At 35.4% G+C, this 20040-nt stretch overlaps 1 protein-coding gene across 1 annotated transcript in view; it reads left to right on the top strand.

Moving 5' to 3' along the window:
* grid2 (glutamate receptor, ionotropic, delta 2) overlaps positions 1-20040 on the top strand; it is a 226683-nt gene that overhangs the window by 159012 nt on the left and 47631 nt on the right. The gene's annotated exons all lie outside the window — the stretch shown is intronic.

Here is a 20040-nt window from a genome sequence, read left to right on the forward strand (position 1 = left end):
TACCTCTTTGTAAATTCTTAGCACATGAAAGTGTTCACAGTACTGAAAGTATGAAAAGAAAATATTCTTTAACTTGCTTTTTCAAAATCATGTAATTAATTATATTCATCAAAATTCAAACAATCAATATGCATGTATATGAAGTACAAATTATACAGTTTATCTGAATAAACTGAAATACTGGGTTTGACACTCAAGAGAAAGCAGTCTGATGTAAAAATAATCTTTCTTCATTGCTCCCACAAATGAACTGAAAAAGTTTAAAGTGCTCTTATAGTCTTTGGTGGGAGTTCTGGATCAGCCTTGGCTCCTCAAAAGACTTTCCTGCTGGTAGTTATTAAAAAAAAAACATAAATAAAAGCTTGAGCTGCTTAGGCTGCAGGTCAGAAAAGTTCATCAAAACATCTTAAATGAGTCTGTGGAAGAAGAGAAACAGCAAAATATTGATCAGTCTGTTAGCTTGTGATTGCAATCAGTCTGAATACTTCTCTGCTCACAACATGATTTTCAAGATGGAATTACATTGTGAAATTATTTAATTATGTACAAATCAATTTTAAAATAGCGAGCAAAACAAAACCACCATTATAATTTAAGATAAAAAAGTTTCGTGCTCAGTAATGGGAAAAAAAGATAGACAGTGTTATACAATAATTAGGCAGAATCTTTTCACACACAAATTCTGGGCTGGTCATGACCTGTTTTCACTCTCTCAGAAGCACAGAAAACTACCAGTAAATGTAATAACTATAACACAAACATCTATTTAATAATTTTACACAAAAACAAATTAAGAAACCCTTTCATTAAAGCACAGCTAATTGCAATCAAGGCAAACAATTAAAAGTACAATGACACTCAGCTTCCAAAAAGAGCACAATATTCTTTTGTACTGTAATGATACAATGTTTCATAAAAGTTAGAAAACCACTTCATTTTTTCCTTGTACAAAACCAGTTTTGATGTTTTTTGCTTTTTTTGGAGTTCTTAAATGTTATATACAGTATATAGTTACATGTAATAGGTTTATTCCATGCTGAAAAAAAGAAGAGAGAAAACACAACGTTTCGGCCGTGGAGCCTTCTTCAGGTGTGAAGAAGGTTCCACGGCCGAAAAGTTGTGTTTTCTCTCTTCTTTTTTTCAGCATGGAATAAACCTATTACTTGTTCCTTTGCAGCCTACGCATGCTGACCCAGCTACCCACCTGAACCTATATAGTTACATGCCTACTAGATATTGCCCAAGGACCTAAAACTATCTATTCATCTTCAGCCTTTGCTTATGCACTGTTGGGTCAACACATCCCCAAAACTAAGCCATAGATACTAGTAATTGAGCACTTTCACACATGGTCTCTTCATCAGGACATGATATTTTTTTTGCCTTGTTAAAAGTATTGTACACTTTGCTCAGAGACCTTTTTGTTAAATTAGGCTGTTCAAATCACTCATCGTTTATTCGTTTCAGGGTCTCAGGATTTGCAAAGAACTGTGGATGCCATTGTCTAACAGGTCAATTAGATCGCTTTGGAAAACATTAGGATCATTTTTAGGAAATGAACATGAGATTCATGTAACTGGAGTGATGTACTTAAATTTACAACATGACAGACCAATGGCTGTTTTTTCTGTGATCAGGGCAGAGTTCTCAGCTGCCAGGCCTTTTGCTGAGCCTCAAACCCTTGCCAAGGAAATACAATGTGAGTGCTGGTACTGATCCTTAATGCATATGACTGTGGTGCTGGCGGATACAACCATGAATCATTAGCATTAATAATAATTAATTAACAGTGTACTATTAATAATAACAGTACACTGTATGTAATGCAGCTGATCTGCATTATACCTGTAAGCTGTTTATTACCATCTAAATAATTACACTCTGAGGATGCAAAACTCATTTCATGTATTTTTCTGTGAAGCCTTTGAAATTATAATCCTGCTGCTTTTTTGTCACTTACAAATTAATCAGGTGATAGGAGTAATTAATAAATAGTTCCACAAGTGTACTTTGGAAAGAAGATAAAAAGCACACAAAAAGTGACATTTAGGTCGGTGGACCTAAATTAAGAGCCTTGTAAAGAAATATTTTCTGGAGGACAATAAATATTTTAAAAAAAGGTTAGATTTCAAGAAATAAGAACTCACTGCTGACACAAAAAAGGGTTTATACACACTTTCAGGGCACCTGAGATAGGGAAATATATGTAAACCAGAAATGAGTGATGAAAAACAACTGCCTAAAAGCCTTGTGATTCTTTGAAACACCAGTGAGAAGCACTCTAAGTAATACATATTAAAGAATCATGTTTCTAAAGCTATGCTTTGCTGTGCATCTGACTGGCTGCATTCCCAAACATGCTGGGATTATCTGAGCGAGACACTGCTCTCACAGCAGCTAGACCCAGAGCAAGAATTCATTATTTATTGTGAGAATTTCACTGTCAATTTTGAAAGCAGTATTTATGTCATATTTAATCAGGTTCTCAGAGATTCTAGGATCAATAGACTGTTAGCACTGATAGCAGCCATATAGCTGCTATGTCCTGAGCTTGACCCATTAGAAACTTTTCTCATCATCCACACATATTATATATAAGCTGAAAAAATGTAGAAATTGAAAGAAGTGTAACTCACATAAAAATCTATTCATGAAGTTTTCTGGAAAGGTATAGGTATACACGTTTAGGTACAGGGTATAGGTGTATACTGTATAAAGGTAAGAATGTATTGTTACGGAAGTCAAAATCCCATTTTTGTTGGCAGACAAAAGTGGACCTGAAAACAGAAATTGTAGTGTAAATCACTGCTTCTATATACCAGGGCTCTGGTGTGACCCGAATAAGGTATATCTGGCTGAAACTGGAAGTATTTTTTCCATGACACCTGACGGCCTTGCACAGAACTACAGTATAATGTCCTAATGCTCACAACAGATCTTCTGCAGGGGTTCTTGATGTACCAATAAAAAGAAAAGAGGTTTTTGAGTTGAAAACAAATCAAAAAGTTTTCAATGTCAATTACACAGTAAGGATAACATTTCAAAATGACGTGTTGATGTGTTAGAGTGTTGCCTAGTGCTGTTCTAAGAGGACTCCATCTCTGTGAAACTTCAGATCAGCAGACCTTGAGTGTGAATTCCATTCTGGAGCTTTTACTTCCAGCTATTGCAGAGTCAATAAAATTCACAAATCACAGTGTCTTGAAAATTGATTTTCAACTATGGGCTCATAGTCTGAAGTCTGAGCCATTCTAGCAGAATAACGTGCAATATGCAGTTTGCAAGTGTAATCTTTCAGTTAAAGGGGAATGGGAAATACAGATTTGATTTATTTTTATTTTTATTAGAGCATAGGTTACAAAATCGCAAGATATTACATTTACTTTACAAATTATGGTGTAGTGAGAAATAAAAACTGAATTAAACTTCATAGAAAGAATACACAAATATACAGTATATTGGCAAAATTTTGAAAATGCTTATTCTACAAAATTGACTGAAAGAAATTGTTAATTCACGTTCTCTTTGCCCTATTGAGGATCACAAAGTCTATGAGGTGGAAGCTGTCAGAAATCATGTAGGAGGGAAGTTACACAGACTTTTTACATAAGGAACTATTCAACAGTCTCCTCTTTCTCAAACAAGGCTATGAGAATGGCACTGCTGCTTGGAGTGAAGACACTTGTTGAAAGAATGTCTTGAACACAACAACCACCTGTTTATCAGTTTGCCTTACAATGACGGGGATCCCCCGACTGTTTTCAGTAGTCTGTGATTTCATGGCAGACCCCAGAACTATCTCCCTTTTCGCAGCTGCATTGGGTTTCGATTAGAAACGTTACTCTTAAATGTTTACACAATACTTTTAATTCTAAAATTGAAATCATTCCATTGTGTACTATCTATTGACAGTATATCATCTGCTTTTTTACCTACCTTTTTGTATCAAAAATGCCTTCATGAATACTATACGCTCCCATTGTGATGCATGCTGCAGGCTGTGTTCTGCTGAAGGATATCACCACTATTAAGAAGGCACAAAGCAAATTTAAAACACGGAGATATCTACAGCACGCGTTCTTTCCTGCCATTATACCAGGAATTCATTTTATTACTGAAGCAAAGTTAGTTTCTTTAGGCTTGATATTTGGCTCTCATTGTTTACTTGTGGCCGGCTGATTGAGATTTGCTCTTAAGTACATTCCCAGCCATGTTTGCCGATGATAAAACATCTTTCATAATGAAGCAGAAGTAGATGACATAGGGAAATTTGCCAGTTTCCAAGGAGACAAGGAGCACTCAGAGACTGCATGTTTTAATTTATAAGGAACAGGTTGACTTCTTTTAGCATTCAGACAAAGGGAATAATGGAATTGCCTCTTATCTAGAAGTTTATTGGTAGATAATGAAACACACGACTTTTTGAGGTATATTTTGCCTTGCCTCATTTTAATTAAACATTTAATCTGAGATGCTGGAGCTGTCAAGAAACTGGGGCTTTTGTTCTTTAGCTGCAAAGTCAGTGGGTTAACCTGAATCTTAAGAAGTAGTAAATGAACCCTGACTTTCTGATAAGCCCATTTGCAAGGTTTGCAGCAGTAAACCAATGAGTTTCTGCAGATAAAAACAATGTCAAGGGTGGTTAGATGTGAAGTCGATGATTTATTGTTTGTACGTTAAAAGGTACTGTTATGATAATGCTGCGGCTTATAACTGTCCATATTTCAACATCCAAATGTTATACAGCAGTATTTTGCTGGAGCATTCTAGGTAAAGTAAAACTCAAGGGTACGGCATTATCTCATCCCCTTCTGGTTTGAACCCACAGTTCTGCTGTTCAGAGCCCAGAGACCTGATTGCCGATCCATCCTGCAGGCCTTGCTGCTTTATTGATCGGTTGTATCTCTACATACTGGACTTGTCAGCATAGTCTCCAGTCAATACTGAACACACAAAATGTACGCCTGACAGCAGGTGCTGCATGTGTGGGACATGTCTGTTACAGCGTCAGTTCCTTTTCAAAAACTGTGTTTGAAACGATTCATTTCACAGGTGATTGTGTCTTATTTTGATTTTTTGTTAACTGCTTTGCCATTTCCTTATTCACTCACTTCTTACTTTCATCATTTATTTTTACCTTCTTAACCATGTGTTTTGACCTGATTAGGAAAACCCATGAATTTAATCATTTTACAGTTTCTGTGACAAAGCTAGACGAAAAGAGTCATTTTTTTTGTTTCTTCAGAATTGTAATAGTATTTTCTGATTTGGTAATGCCATAACTGAAGCACTTTTCACCAAACTGAATGTCTGAGTATTTTCACTGACTGAATAATGCATCTTTATACACATGACAGGGTTAACATTCAGTGGTTCAATAGAACCAAAATAAAGTAGAGAAACTGGGGAGCAAACGGAATATCTGAGCTTCCCATAACAGAATTATCTGGCCTGATGAAATCACTGTCAAACGGACCATAATGCATTTTTAATTATAAAAATGTTTAATAAGAAAATCAATAAAATGGGTAACTCATTCTGAAGTCTCATAATCTTCTCAGGCTTACACTGGAATCTGCTGCCGTTAGGAACCTGGGTAAACCGCTAATAGATTGTGTATTAGACTAAGAGGCTTATGTTTTAATATATTCTTTTATCTGTTCTTCGTGGGTTTCACATAATTTTTAGACAGTCTTTTTTTTAAGTGTCAATGAACACCTGACTTCACCTCAGTATATACATTGTCATGAAATTTTGTAAACATGATTTGCTGTCAGTGATGAGGGTTCGTGCAAGTTATTGATATTCTGCCAGAAGTGCTCAGATTTGTGCTGTATATATCTGTCAGATAATCCAATATTACAGATAATTTGTTTAGTATTAAGCGCTTTTACTTTTAATATGGTAGGTACTGTATAGTAATTAATAACAGACTTCACTAATGACTCTCAACACTAAAAATAGGATAACCATTTCATTGAATGAAATCTACATATTGACACTGTGAATTAAAAAAGCTTTTTCTAATTAACTTGTCATTTATTGCTTTTCATAATTGATTTTTAATCTCCCTTTAACCTTGATATTTAATTGCTTTTATTTCTTAATCAGTGTTAGTCCTTGGTTTGTGTAGCCCAAAATTGTTTCATTGCAGGCTTGTGGTCCTTGTTTATGTGGGTATTATTGCCACCTAGTGGCTGGTTAAGTGAGGGCTGTCCAATCTTTGTCTCTGAAGGATGGTTTTATTGGTTTCTTCAAAATGGCAGCTCCTGAATAGCCGGGTGAAGCTGTTAATGTTGAACAATTAAGCCAATAAACACCAATATATGTCATTAAGTAAATTAATGAAAACCCACAGACACACTGGCCCTCCAGGACACACAGTTGAGGCAGATACACTTGTAGTATTTTTCTGGCCCTCAGTGCTTTTCTTCGATACAGGTATATTAAACTCACACATAGTCATGAGTATAGACCGTGAGAATAAACCTGCAGTTAAACACAATTAAAAAAGGATTTAATCAATCACCATCCAATGTGCCTTTTAATATAAAAGGGGGAAGGTAAAATTCTGCAGGCATGTTATTGTACTGGATCAAGTTTATTTTGATTAGCTTTAATTTGAAATACACAAACAGAAATATATATAAATAATTAAATACTAAATCTCGTGAAGAATATACCAAAGCTGAAATATATTATTTAAAAGTTAAAAATGAATATTCAAACCATTACACTTTTTTGTAGTTATTTATTTTCTACCAGATTTTATTACAATATGTCTTATAAATTAAACTGTTGTGTGAATTTTCCACTCTGAGGAAACCATATGTCTGGCAGACCAAATGATACAGCAAGTTGTATTGCGGTTTTAATTTTAGAATTGCATCAACTGATTTAATTCTTAATGTATTTAATTCTAAATAAATTTAATTCTTAATTTATTACTCTAAATTCACAGTTATGCTTTCAATTAACATTTAAAAGGCAAGAAGAGCAGTTCATCCGATGGCAGCAATGCATGTGTTTGAGATCTTCGCTCGTTTGGTAATTAGTAGCAAAATGATCTGAGAATCTTATCCAGCTATTTCCTGAAAGAAGGCAGAACCTACTTTGAGAACATGGCTGGGTAACATTATTCAGACTCCCTCAACCCTTTGTGTATAGAAGTGCCTCTTGTTCACGGTTTTTAATGCACTTCCCTGTACTTTCCACTTGCATTTTCTGGTTCAAAATTCACTGAATCAACATGCACTGACAAAGGAACAAGTAGGTTAGTTCCACATTGAAAAGTAGAAAGAAAGATGTTTTGGCTGTAAAGTCGTCTTCCAATGTGAGGGAGAGAGAAGACTGTCTTTTTAAAAGTACCTGCTTCATGCTCTTTTTCCACCTTATAGTTGATAGTTCAACCTTATAGTTTAATGTCATTGATATAAATTGGGCAGTGTTCCAAATACAGATCTCTGTGGTACTCCACTAATTACATTACCTCAATATGAGGATTCGTACCTTGTCTGTACTGCCTATCCATTAACCTGTTCTCACCACAAACGCATACATTATATTGAATGTCTACCTCCCGCAATTTGTGAATTAATATTTTATTAGGAACTTTTATCAAAGGTTTTCTGATATTCTAAATATAACACATCATGTGTTCTGTGTGTATCCATTACTGTTGTGTGTGCTGACAAGTGGACAGCCTTAATGCTTGGAATTGGGGAGGTGAATTCCCACAGCTGTTGCCACAGCAATGAATTTAAGATGATCAGAGCTGTGCTAACAGCAGCAAGAGTTTTGTTGTTGTCTTTTGAGGTGGGGCTCTAATTCTCTACATTTTTCATGTGTTTCTTTCCTTTTACAACTGTAAGCTTTAAAATGTAAAGCTATGTACAAAATCATAATTTGTCATTACAAATATTAATATTCAGTTTCTCACAGTGAATTTAGTAAATATATTTTAAATAAATTTAAAGAAAATGTGAATTAATTTAAACTTAAAGTAAATATGTTTCCTTTTATTCTTTGTTTTTGTAGTGATGGGATCTAATGGTTTTTAGATCAGTGAGGTAAAACTAGAAGGTGTTTTATCTGTTCTTTACATTAATCCAGCCCTTTCAACTTCATGAAAAATATTTATTTATTGAAAGTAATTTCTTATTTGAAACAATGTATTCCTTAAGCTATCATTATCAACATCCATACCCAATCTGGGAGTGTGTCTGTTTGAGTCAGTGTACTGGTATATACAGTATGAGAAACAAGACTATATGTGTTTCGCACTCCTAGGACACAGAATACAAGATTTGACTGTAAGGATCTGATTGCAAAATATAAACCTTGAAACGGGGATCAAGATCTGACCTTCCCTACAGAGCTATGGTGTGAAAATGTCCAATAAGAAATGAGTATCAGCAGCAATAAAACAAATCATGCGAGCTATGAAACTCATGGTTGCAAATGAGGAGATCACAAGATGCAGGGTCTTGCAAACTGTGCTTGTGCTTCACTGTTCCAATGGAGTCACCTCTTCTGTTAAGACAACCCAGCCACCGCAAGCCTAGTACACTCGACCCATACACCACTAATGTCATTAATAGACATCTGGTTTTAAAGTGATTCGACCTTATAAAATGGACTTTAGTGTAAATCTATACTAAATATTAGAAGCTTACCAAAATAGCTTAAGTATTACAATTTTTAAGATGCATTAATTCTATTAGTAATGAAGTATATTTACTGTATATTCTAAAAGTGTTTTTCAAGTAAATTACATAACTGAAAAAATAATTTCAAATGTAATTAAGAAAAGCAATATATAGTAGTTTGTCTTAGTACACTGGTTCATTTAAAAAATCAATGCCATTTATTTCACAGCAATAAAGTTATTGACCAGCAGTTCAGTATAGAAGAGGTATTTTGTCCATTTAATTAATTACTTTATGATATGTACAGTAATTAATTGTTCTATTGATGTTATATGAAAGGCAAACAACTTTTTCTTTGATGCAGTTTAATTAATCCTATAATTTCCTTTCCTGTCATCTGCTTTTGTTAAAACCATGTGGATTGAATGTTTTACTTTTTCCAATGCAAATTTTGATCCTAAGAATTTGAGTCTATAAGAAAAAAAGTGTGAAAATACAATGTCTGCAATTAAAATAAAAATATTCACCATCAAAGAAGAGCTACAAAGAAGATCATGAAAACATCCTTAAACACTACTCAGACATTCCCAGACGTTCTACAGCAGATAGCTGCAAACTGAATCATTGTACGTATATGTGCATCCAAAATGAGACAAAGAAAAGTGATATTCTCTTAGATTAATATTTTTCTACTATAAGTTGCATGTATTATGACTTGGTTTGGTTATTGGATCATAAATTGAAATTTTTTAAGCATAATAAAAATATTGTATACATTGCAAAGAATCATTTTAATTTAATACGAACAAATAGAATTCTCCACCGTACTCAGATAATGCTAAAAGCTAAAAGGGTTATATGAAGTGTTCCTTCATTTGAGTGTTTCAAAAGCATCCTTTGGCTGAGCTACGTGTCAGCATGAAGCTGAAGTGATCTCTTAATATTCTTTAAATAGGTCAGATAATCAGTTGTTCTTTTTTTAATTAGCCAGTGTTAAGTCCTGTGAAAAACATTCAATACCAAATTGAACTCTCAAAAAACATAAATGCAATTAGAACACAATTCAACAACAGAAATGTATTCCTTTAATAAGTGACTTTTTTTCTAATGAACACGTGCCATATTCTTGTAGCTTTACTGTGCATTACCTGGTGTTAAAGACAATTCAGTTGCTTATTCTCGTCTGACAGTCAATGCACTAAGCAAGATAAATAGCACTGAAATAAATAGCACTTGATAAATAGCACTGGAAGTGGTCTTTGCAAGGTTACCATAAAGGGCCAGGAGAGAGAGTAGAGATCTAAGTGCAGTACTTTAAGGTTCACTTCTGGTTCTGAGTCAGGCAGCACCCTTCCCAGGTGAGCACCAGGTTAGCACTAGAGCCTGATGATGGTTGTACAGTATATTTGCTCTTGCGCTTGTCTTTCATACAGCTGAAAGATCTCTCTGGGAAGCTGGGAAGGAGGGACTCTGTGATAATTCTCCCGTTCTGCCTGTGACAGCACTGTGAAGTTTAATTGGACACATTTGGGATTTAGTCCATCCATGAATCCCAAGAGATATGTAATGTGTGGATTTGATTTTGTGCTGAGAGATGAAAAAAACTGAAAATGTCATGTAGTATTGGTAAACATTATTATTCATATAGGCTTGTACTGTTGTATTGTTATATTAGTACATTATTTTTTAATGATTGTGAATTTGCACTTTTGTACACCTCATTATTATGCAGCCTTATTATTATTGACAGCTCAATTAGGCAGACAAATACTTTTGGCTTTGGTCATACATTATGTGGTGTTCTTACTGTAAGTCATTCTTTGTAGAGAACTGCTCATTTTGCTGATCTTTATGACTGTATGAAGACCGAGCAGTTCCTTCTTTTCCTCTTGCTGATGTGAACTTGCTTCCTACCTGAGATGAGATATTCTGCAGTGCCCCGAAGCAAGATTATATTAAGCTCAGGTTAGAAATGTCATTATGCTCAATTTAGAGGTGCACAAACATCTGGTTTCCTTTCCCTCCAAGATACAAATCAATCTTTCTGCAGTGCTGCAGAACACAGAACTGTTTCCTTTCTGTCTGGGGGCATGACAAGGACTGGAAGCTAATGGCAGTGGTAAAAGCAGCGTTACAGATGACTCACTGTGACTTGTAACACATCAAAGAACTGTTCATGCAAATACAAAGCTTTCACATTGAAGCAGTTGCAATGTGCTTGCTTGATTTGCAACTAAAGAAACAACATGTTTCGAATTCAGACAAGTCTTGAACTATTAAGTGGTCATGTGAAAACCCAATATACCTGCAAATAGTTCAACCCTCCTGAAACTGCCCAGCTGTGTAAAACAAAATTAATGCTGGTACAAACACTTAAGTTTAAGTAACTTTACTTATTGTTAAAGTTTTTGAAATTGCACTTCAGTGGTTGTGATTTTGTAGTGTACAATATCTTAAACTTTATAAAATGAGATATTATGAGACATTGTATGAAAAGTGAAGATAGTTGGCAATACTTTTAGTATTTTTTCATTTATCTTGCTTTTTTTGCCTTAAAATTTGGTTATGTGAAGTTATTTATTTTCTCATGAAATAAGAGAGGCATGGTGGCACAGTGGTTAGCATTCTTACCTCACAACACTGGAGCCTTGGGTTCAGTTCTTGGTGTGCTGTCTGCATGGAGTTTGTATGTTCTCCCAGTGTTTGCATTGGTTTCCTCCAGGTGCTCCTGTTACCACAGTTCAAAGACATGCTGGTAGGTTAATTGGCTTCTGTAAAATTGACCCTGGTGTGAGTGTGTGCGTATTTGTGTCTGTGTGTCCTGAGATGGATTGGGTATGTCCTGCCTTGCATCTGTTGCTTGCCATAATTCTGGCTCCCCTGCAACCCTGTATTGGATAAAGCAGCTAGAAAATGGAATAATTACCTATTGGCATTAAGTGAGACGGTACAGCAATGAAGTTGTACATCAGGAGGTTCAGCAGAAGCCCAGAGTTTATTAGCCAAGCAAAGGACAAAGGCTGTGAGTCCAGTGTGGTGACAATCTCTGCTGCTGAGTTGTAAATGTAGAGCGAAATCTAGGTCATGCTTAACTTATTTGGCTCAAGGGGAGTGCGACCCTCTGAATGTGACCTCTATTGAAATGTCTTAACCTGTGATTGGTGCTGTAAAATGCAGGGCCGTGTTCCATGGTGAACAAAATCTGATTGAAAACAAAGAAAAACATAAACACTGATGAAAATAATTTTCTCTCACAGGGAGGTGGAAATTTTACACAAAAACTCACTATGACTGAAAAGCTGTAGAAGAGGGTTTAGCTGTAAGTTGTGAAAAAAGAAAATTGATGGGTGTCTTTTTTTAATGTGGTTTTGTTGACCTGCCAACCCCTCAAATATCAGTTAGGTTCTGCATGTGAAACCACAACTGAGGTGATAAAAATGTACCTTGATATCTCAGGTCTGGGTAGTGATAAAGATTGCTGCTGCAAGTTTAAACCATTTAATAATAATAATAATAATAATAATAATAATAATAATAATTGCTTACACTTATATAGCGCTTTTCTGGACACTCCACTCAAAGCGCTTTACAGGTAATGGGGACTCCCCTCCACCACCACCAATGTGCAGCATCCACCTGGATGATGCGACGGCAGCCATAGTGCGCCAGAACGCTCACCACACATCAGGTAACAGTGGGGAGGAGAGCAGAGTAATAAAGCCAATTCATAGATGGGGATTATTAGGAGGCCATGATTGGTAAGGGCCAATGGGGAATTTGGCCAGGACGCCGGGGTTACACCCCTACTCTTTTCGAGAAACGCCCTGGGATTTTTAATGACCAAGTTTAAAACCAAACCAAGTTTAAAACCATTATTTTGTCTAAAAGTTATAAAAGATTCTTCATTTCCTTCTATTTTGTTAAAAATGTAATTCATGTTTATTTTTTACCATTTAAATTATGGTTGGCCCTCAATAACTTTGTGTTGTTTTTAGTACTCATCAAAGAGTTTGTATTGGGCCATACACAAAGTCACAACCACTTCCTAATCCAGCAATGACATTGCTTTGCCTTTCAGTAAACATAAATACATTACTGAGTTTAGATTTCATTTTTTCTTCTAGTAAATTATAGCAGCACTATTTTGAAACCATTGTACTGTAATATCTCCTTTAAAAATTGAAACCAATTATAAGATGAAAGTTCACGTTTATCATACAGTAACTAAAATAACTGTTGCTGTTATCTTTTAAAACTGTTTTCTTTGTTTCACAGTGAAATAATAATAAAAGGATTTGACCTCAGCTCTAGGTTCTACAATTTAAACTTTAGCGTGAAAGATTCTTTTAATAGTTTCATATAAACAGCATTTCTAATACTTTAGAAGGTGCCTGTGTCTAAATTGTATGTTTCGTACTGGTCAGTACAAACTACTGCTGCCCTTTACAGATTCAAACCAAACATCCTAAATGCTTAGCACAGTGCACTGTGGTTTTAGAGCAATAATCTCAAGTTTTTATTGACCTAAAACCTTTTATATCACAGATGCTGCACTGAATGTTTGACACTGGGACAGCAATCCTGGACAGCAGCTTTATGTATAATGAGAATGCAGTCCATTCAGTGAATCGATCTTCTAGTGACATTCAAGCAAGAGGTTCAACACTTTGTTTGAGGCTGTGGTGATCCTATGTGCTGCACCATTCAGCAAATATATTGATGACTGTGTGGGTGCAGAACAAAAGCGTTCTTCTCTAAATTAATGTTTGCACGCAATCCCAAAGGTTACACCTGAGTCTTATCTGTGTGCAGTAGCTTGTAAAGCTACAACAACCCAATTAGTCATTTGGAAAAAGGACATCCTAGATAAAATTAGGAACTGGGCTTGTGTTCTTTGCTATGTTGTTTAACATGTATTGATTTAGTCCAGTTCATGGAGCATTGTAGGAATCCAAGAGAGGAGACAGGTGTGAAAAGAGATCGTGTAGAAGGGATATTAAAGGGCAGATTTTGCTGTAGAGGAGATTTTCTTGTTATAGTGTACAGTGTAATAAGAAGCAGTTGAAAATGACCCAAAAGAAACAGGTTACAGGAAGGATGAAGCAGTTGAATATGTCCAGAAAGACACAGGTTACAGGAAGGAGGTGCTTGTTGACAGATTAATTGCACCTGTTGGGAGACACATTCAATCACAGGTGGAGTCTTGCAGAAACAATTAATTTGCAGGTGATTGAGGATCACGTTTTTGCTAAAAATAACAAAATTTTCCAGGCTTTTGTAAAAAATGTTGGTGCAAATGCATTACTTTCCATAAAGAGTGATTGTGCTTCAACGTTTCATAGATTAACCAAACAGAAGTTTGGCTGTTAAACCAATATGTATTCAGAATATACTTTTTTAATTGCATTGTAACTATTAAACATTACTTTTTGTCTATGTGTTGGCTCACACTAACAAAGTAATTTAATACAATATCACAGATAAAGTTGTCTGTGATGGAAATCCATCAGTCCAGGGCTAATTTGAGGTTAGAGTAGCAAATCCTAAATATTGATGTTGATGTGTGTGCTTTTATTTTAAAAAGCTTTGTTCAGTGTTCAAAAGTACTAGACGTCAAGATTTTAATGGGTATGAGTTTGAAAGTCAGCATTCTGGCAGATGAATATTATTTCCTATAAGCACATACGTATTACTTTTTTTAGTTGTTTGCTAAAAAGATAATGCCATCTAATCAGGCTCTACCCCTTCATTCAGAAGCACAAGAGGCGACAAGAAGGCACTATTGCTCCTGAATAAAGAGAAGCTTTCTACCAGCTGTCAGTCACAGCAAACTCCTCATGCAGATTACAGTCTGTACACTTTTGAGGAAACTGATTACAAAAGTAACTGTGGCATTTCCACTCCACTGGTGTTTCAATAAGAAACTAGAGGAAAGAATAATTTATTTTTTGCCCGAACAACTTTATATGCAGCCAAAATCACATATAACATGTTCAACACTAGTAATGTTTTAACACAGGAAGATCTATTTAAGCACAAGGGTCTTCTTCGGCACCAGATGTCATCTTTCCACTGGTGAGGTTTAGGGTGTTGAGAATTGAATGTTGAGAAACATTCTGGATTGGAGGGAAGAGTGTAATAGAAGTCCACAGTGTGATCTATTCTGTTTACGATCCCTTTGATGCATACTGCGATGTACTGGAGAATCCAGATATCTGAACACAAATGCATGGAAGATGGTGACGAGGTATCATAGTTGGACAACTACCAACATTTTAGGCCTCGACTCAACTCCTCCTTCATCCAGCCTTCATCCTCCTGAAATCCAGGGCTTGCCACCTCTATGGACTCTGGAAAGATGGCCTCAGAGATCAAAGTTCTTCCCACAAGGCCCATTAGGCAGTGCCATTGTCACTTACAATTCAGACTTCTGTAATGAAGAAATTATCAGCCAGCCATTGGAGTACAATCATTGCAAAACACAGTCTATGCAGAGAAACCAAACCACTGAATAAAGGTTACAGTATGTGGCCACATGTAATTGTTTTTTGTATGAATTGTGTATTTTCTGAATGACTTCAGCTTACTAATCATAAAGCAATTTTCTTTTTGTGTTAGACCTTTCAATACAGACTTTAGGCTGGAGGACACATTCAGTACCTTTTTCTTTAATACCTGTAAATAAAGCACACTGTAAATAAAGCCGTGGAGTGGACAAAGCTAAATGTACATTGAATAGCCTACAGTATTTTCAGATCATTCATAAAGAATCTTTTTGCTATTTGTATGATAAAAAATAATTTTATTGCCAAATCCTATTAGCAGGAACATTTCAGTTCTAGTTCAATGAGCTGTCCAAGGCTGTTTTGGCAACATCTGTTCCCAATTATTCTTCAGTTTTGCTATGAGTTTGCATCTTTGAAAACTGCTTTTCATTATTGCATAAACCTAATCTGCATCGCGATAACCTATTAATTGTTTTAACCAAGGTAACAATATGACTTAAAAGATAACTCCAGGCCAATTAAGAGAAAAACAAATGGAGCAAAAATAATTTGACGCAAGTTACAAACATCATTCCTCCTTCTATTTATAGTTTGCCTTAGCTGTGCACTATGAACACCACAGAGCAGTAAATGTGTGCTTACAAATGGGTAGCGGGCACACCTTATTTAGGCACAGGCCCTTTTCTACAATGAGCAATGTTTTCTGCTGATGTCAAGACATTCTACCTAGTATTTCACTGATAAGATAACCACAAGTCTTTAGTTTCACATTATCACCTAATATTAAATAATCTAAAATGTATTTTTAATTAAATAAGGTATTTTAAGCTGAAACATGCTTCAGAAGAGAAAGTGCTTAGCAACAGCAATACAGTAGCTGATATCTCCAAATAAGCCAGGTTAAGAAGGACATGTAATTATGTTTTAATTATTTAGGAATGATAAAATATTTTAAATTGCAGCTGTTGAGATAACGGCATGATCACTTTCACTTGTTGTTTAAATACACATAGACCTTGAAATTGTCAACCTTCATGGAGTATTGTGCTTGAAAATGCGCATTCATTTGAAGTATGAATACAGCTGCATTTCACTAGGAAATTGAATTAACATGAATAGATTCTTGCAACATCTTAAGAACAATACTCCTTCAAAAAGAGATTCTTTAAAGAAAAAAAGTGTTTTTCTCAGGCCTAATACCTCCAACAGTCTTAGTAAAGAGCTGTTTCTTGTATATAATTTATACTGTAGGCTATTCCGCACCACATCCTATATTTTTAAATGCTCATTTAACAAGGTTTTCAAGTTTAAAACATCCATATGATTTTATCCTCACATAATGTGTTCATCTGTAGACAAAAGGTGTTCATAATACTTTACTCCATAGTTCTTTTGACTAACATTATGATTACAGTATTTTCTTAATCCTCATTCTGTTCTCATCTGCAAACCCAACTAGTTAACTATACTAGACTCCAGTTCAATGCTATAAATTAGGAAGAGCAGAGGTCCTTCTAAAAGTCAAAATAAATCTCATAGTCTGTTTGTATACATTACTGTTGTTGGTTATTCAAAGTACTTTAACAGGTTACTTAAACAAAACCTGGAATTTCTAAATCTATGTTGACTAGGCTCTAAACTCAAACTGCCATGCAAATGATGTTTTAGCTTAGTACTAACTATTATTTACTTACATGTAATAAAAGCAAGAAGACTCCTCCATCTGAACTGTACTGGATTCAGCTTTACTATTCTTTTCCTGAATGCACATTACATTAGCAAGAGGAATAGTCCTAGTATGAATACCTGTAGTACCCTTTTAATTGCATCATCCTAACATTAGCACTGACCCCTTATCTGTACTCTCTGCTTCCTATCCAATAACCTGTACTCCATCCAAAATCATACTTTTCCTTGAATCCTTTCTGACCACAATTTAATAATTAATCTGTAGTAAAGATCTGTGTTAAAATCGTTTATTGATAAAATGCTGCTTGTTTACCAGATTGTAAAATGTCAGGAAAGCAAAGCCAGACTTTTTTTAAATGCATGCCCACCATCTCCTGCAATCATTTTTGCATTCACACAGTTCAGTTCTCATTATTGTTTGATTTGTTTTTTTTTCACCTTTTTATGGAAGAGTGCTACATTAGGTCAATTGATATTAATCTGTCTTAAATGACTCTTGGAAGAGTTCTGTTAAAGTTTTGTTAATACCTTCAAGCTGGAGATTTTTATGATTAGTGCTTCTAATACCCGTCACTCTTCTACTGGACCTCTTCTATTCTAATACCTTTTAAAGGAGACTTTAGTCTTTCCCCAGCCAGGGGCTCATTGACTATCGACTTTAGTGACCACCTGAGCAGCTTTTCCATTTAATACATTAGCCATCTCATTTTTATCTTCTAAAGGTTGCCCATTATTAAATCTAAGACTCTGCACATCATCCTTTACAGTTCTTTTGCTGCTGTAATGCTATAAAAACCATGATAAATGTGTTCTGTTAATAATATGAAATATTTGTGCTTTGAAGTAGTGGAATACATTTTGTACAGTGCCTCTAACCTTGCTGTAGGATGAATATCAAGCACCTGGCCGAAAACAGAAAATGTAGCATCTTAATTCTAACACTAATTTTAAGTTACTTTTGCTTCAGGTACGAATCTTGTTAATCAGAATGAAGTGGTACCACTGACAAGTGTAAGAATAGACAAGGAGGTCAGGATCCTTGTTGAAAGGGGATCAGAGTGAAGATAGAAGAGACTAATTGGAACATGACACCCCTCAGAGACGTAGAAATAGAGGAAATCAAAGATAATTTGCACATTTGTGGGGGCCTGATGGACAGTTAGTGAGGCTTGGAGCAGCAGGCACACAATATCCCTCTGTAATTGGGATACTCTTCATTTATCCATCTTCGCCAGAAAGCCTGGTTGAGAAGAACAATAATGTCTTCTAGCTTTGGTTCCTGCTGTGCTCTGACTTGCAATTCTCTACTTAATAAGTACAATTAGTATTATTTCATTACTTTTTGATTATTCAAAGCCAACCAATCAAATGTACAAGAGTGACTCTCAAGAATCAGGTCCCTGTGTTGTAATATGTGAGGCATGTTCACCTGTAATCCTGTAAGCAGTACTTCTTCAGAATAAATAGGTAAAGAAAAGCTAGCACAGAGACATTGAAGCCTTACAAAGCAGAAACAGTAATGGATACAAGTTTTTATTTAAGCGCTATTATGTAAAATGTTCACAAGCATAGGCTTGTGGTCTAAAGATTAGATTTTGATTGAATTTGGGGCACAGAAAAAAAGGCATCTGTTAAGCGAGCTAACAAGGAATTTGCATCTGACTGAAAAAGAGTTGTTTCTGCAATTGCTTATGTTTAACTTGGCAATGATTTTTGGCTTGTTCATTTATTTTCACCACCGTGAAACATGGGATTCTCCATATTAATGTTCTATTTTAAAATGACAGCCTGCAAAGAGAAAGCCATCCAAACTTTAGCCATCCAAACTACTGTGTGCTGAAAACATGCACATACTGTACATACTGTATGAGAATGTGCATAAACCATCCCTATGATTAACAGCTCTACACACTACAGGACGCTAACATCACTTATGTTAGACACAATGGGGAGACACAATGTCCTAATGCTGTCCAAAAAAACTTGCCATCAATACATTTGTCTCTGTCTTGTTACACATCCAATTTGTGACACATGTGCCAAGGGTTTTTGACATCATCTATCTATCACTTAAGGAAAGCTAAGTTTCAGATTTAAAAATCTAAAGTAAGCAGTCTAATTCTGGAGTGATCCCACCATCATACAGCCACCTCCGGTGGAGTCACTGGTACACAGGACCAATCGCCTACTTAGGAAGAGACAGAGGAAGTGCGTCACCAAACACCTTTTGTCAAGTTCTTTGGAAATGTGAGTGCAGAGTGTAACGGGATAGCCTGTGCTCAATTCACACCATGTTCACACTATGCTAGTCTATACCCATTTTGCACCACGTTCGTTCCGTTCCAGTCTGTATTTTGTTACAGTGTTTCTGAAACAGTTTTCTTTTCCAGTTGTTTCCTTCTATTCTACTTTACACCTGAAGAAAAAATATTCATGTGCATGCAGTAGATCTTCACTGTTGAATAAGTTTCACAATTTACACTTTCTGTTCTGTTAAGAAATATGAGCTCTTTGGTACTGATTTGTAATTATGAATACAAAGTAAAAAAATGTAGTTAAACCTCTTAAAAGAAGAATCCTAACACAAAATAAACAGTATCTCTTCTAGAAAACATATACCGTCACTTTCTGTTAACTATATGTCATAGCTTTCATTGCTTTGGTTTTATTCTTACCTACTGTAGCAGGAAAGGTTAAAAAAACACAAATTAAGCATTCTGTTTTTTCTGTTCTGTTGCTCCAAGACTGTAGAATCATTTCTCAGCCCATATCGGATCTGGCAAGTCAGTTGGCACTTTCAAATTCGTTTTTAATTTGTTGTTTTAATTTGTATATAACTGTCTCTTTTCTTTGATTGTTTTATTGTACAGAGCCTTGAGATGATGGACCACGAAACGGTGTACTATAAAATTGTGATTATTTTTTAGAAAAGCAAATCAATGAACTTTGCAAAGTGTTCTTAAAATTAACTTTAATGTTTTACTTTATGAAAGGTACAAAACTACCAAAGACAGGTGGTATTTTGGATATCCTTATTGTTTGATTTGAAAGACAATAAAACACCCATCTCCCAAAACCTTGACTTTTTCCCTCAAATATAATACAGGTTTTTGGTTTTAAACCCATGATAAAGTCCATAATGTCTGACAGCCTGTTTTACTCAAAGATACGTGAGGTCTGAGTCTTCAGACAGACTG

The sequence above is a fragment of the Atractosteus spatula genome, chromosome 3 (genome assembly GCF_055471065.1).
Source record: "Atractosteus spatula isolate fAtrSpa1 chromosome 3, fAtrSpa1.hap1, whole genome shotgun sequence".
In the NCBI taxonomy this organism is placed as follows: Eukaryota; Metazoa; Chordata; class Actinopteri; order Semionotiformes; family Lepisosteidae; genus Atractosteus; species Atractosteus spatula.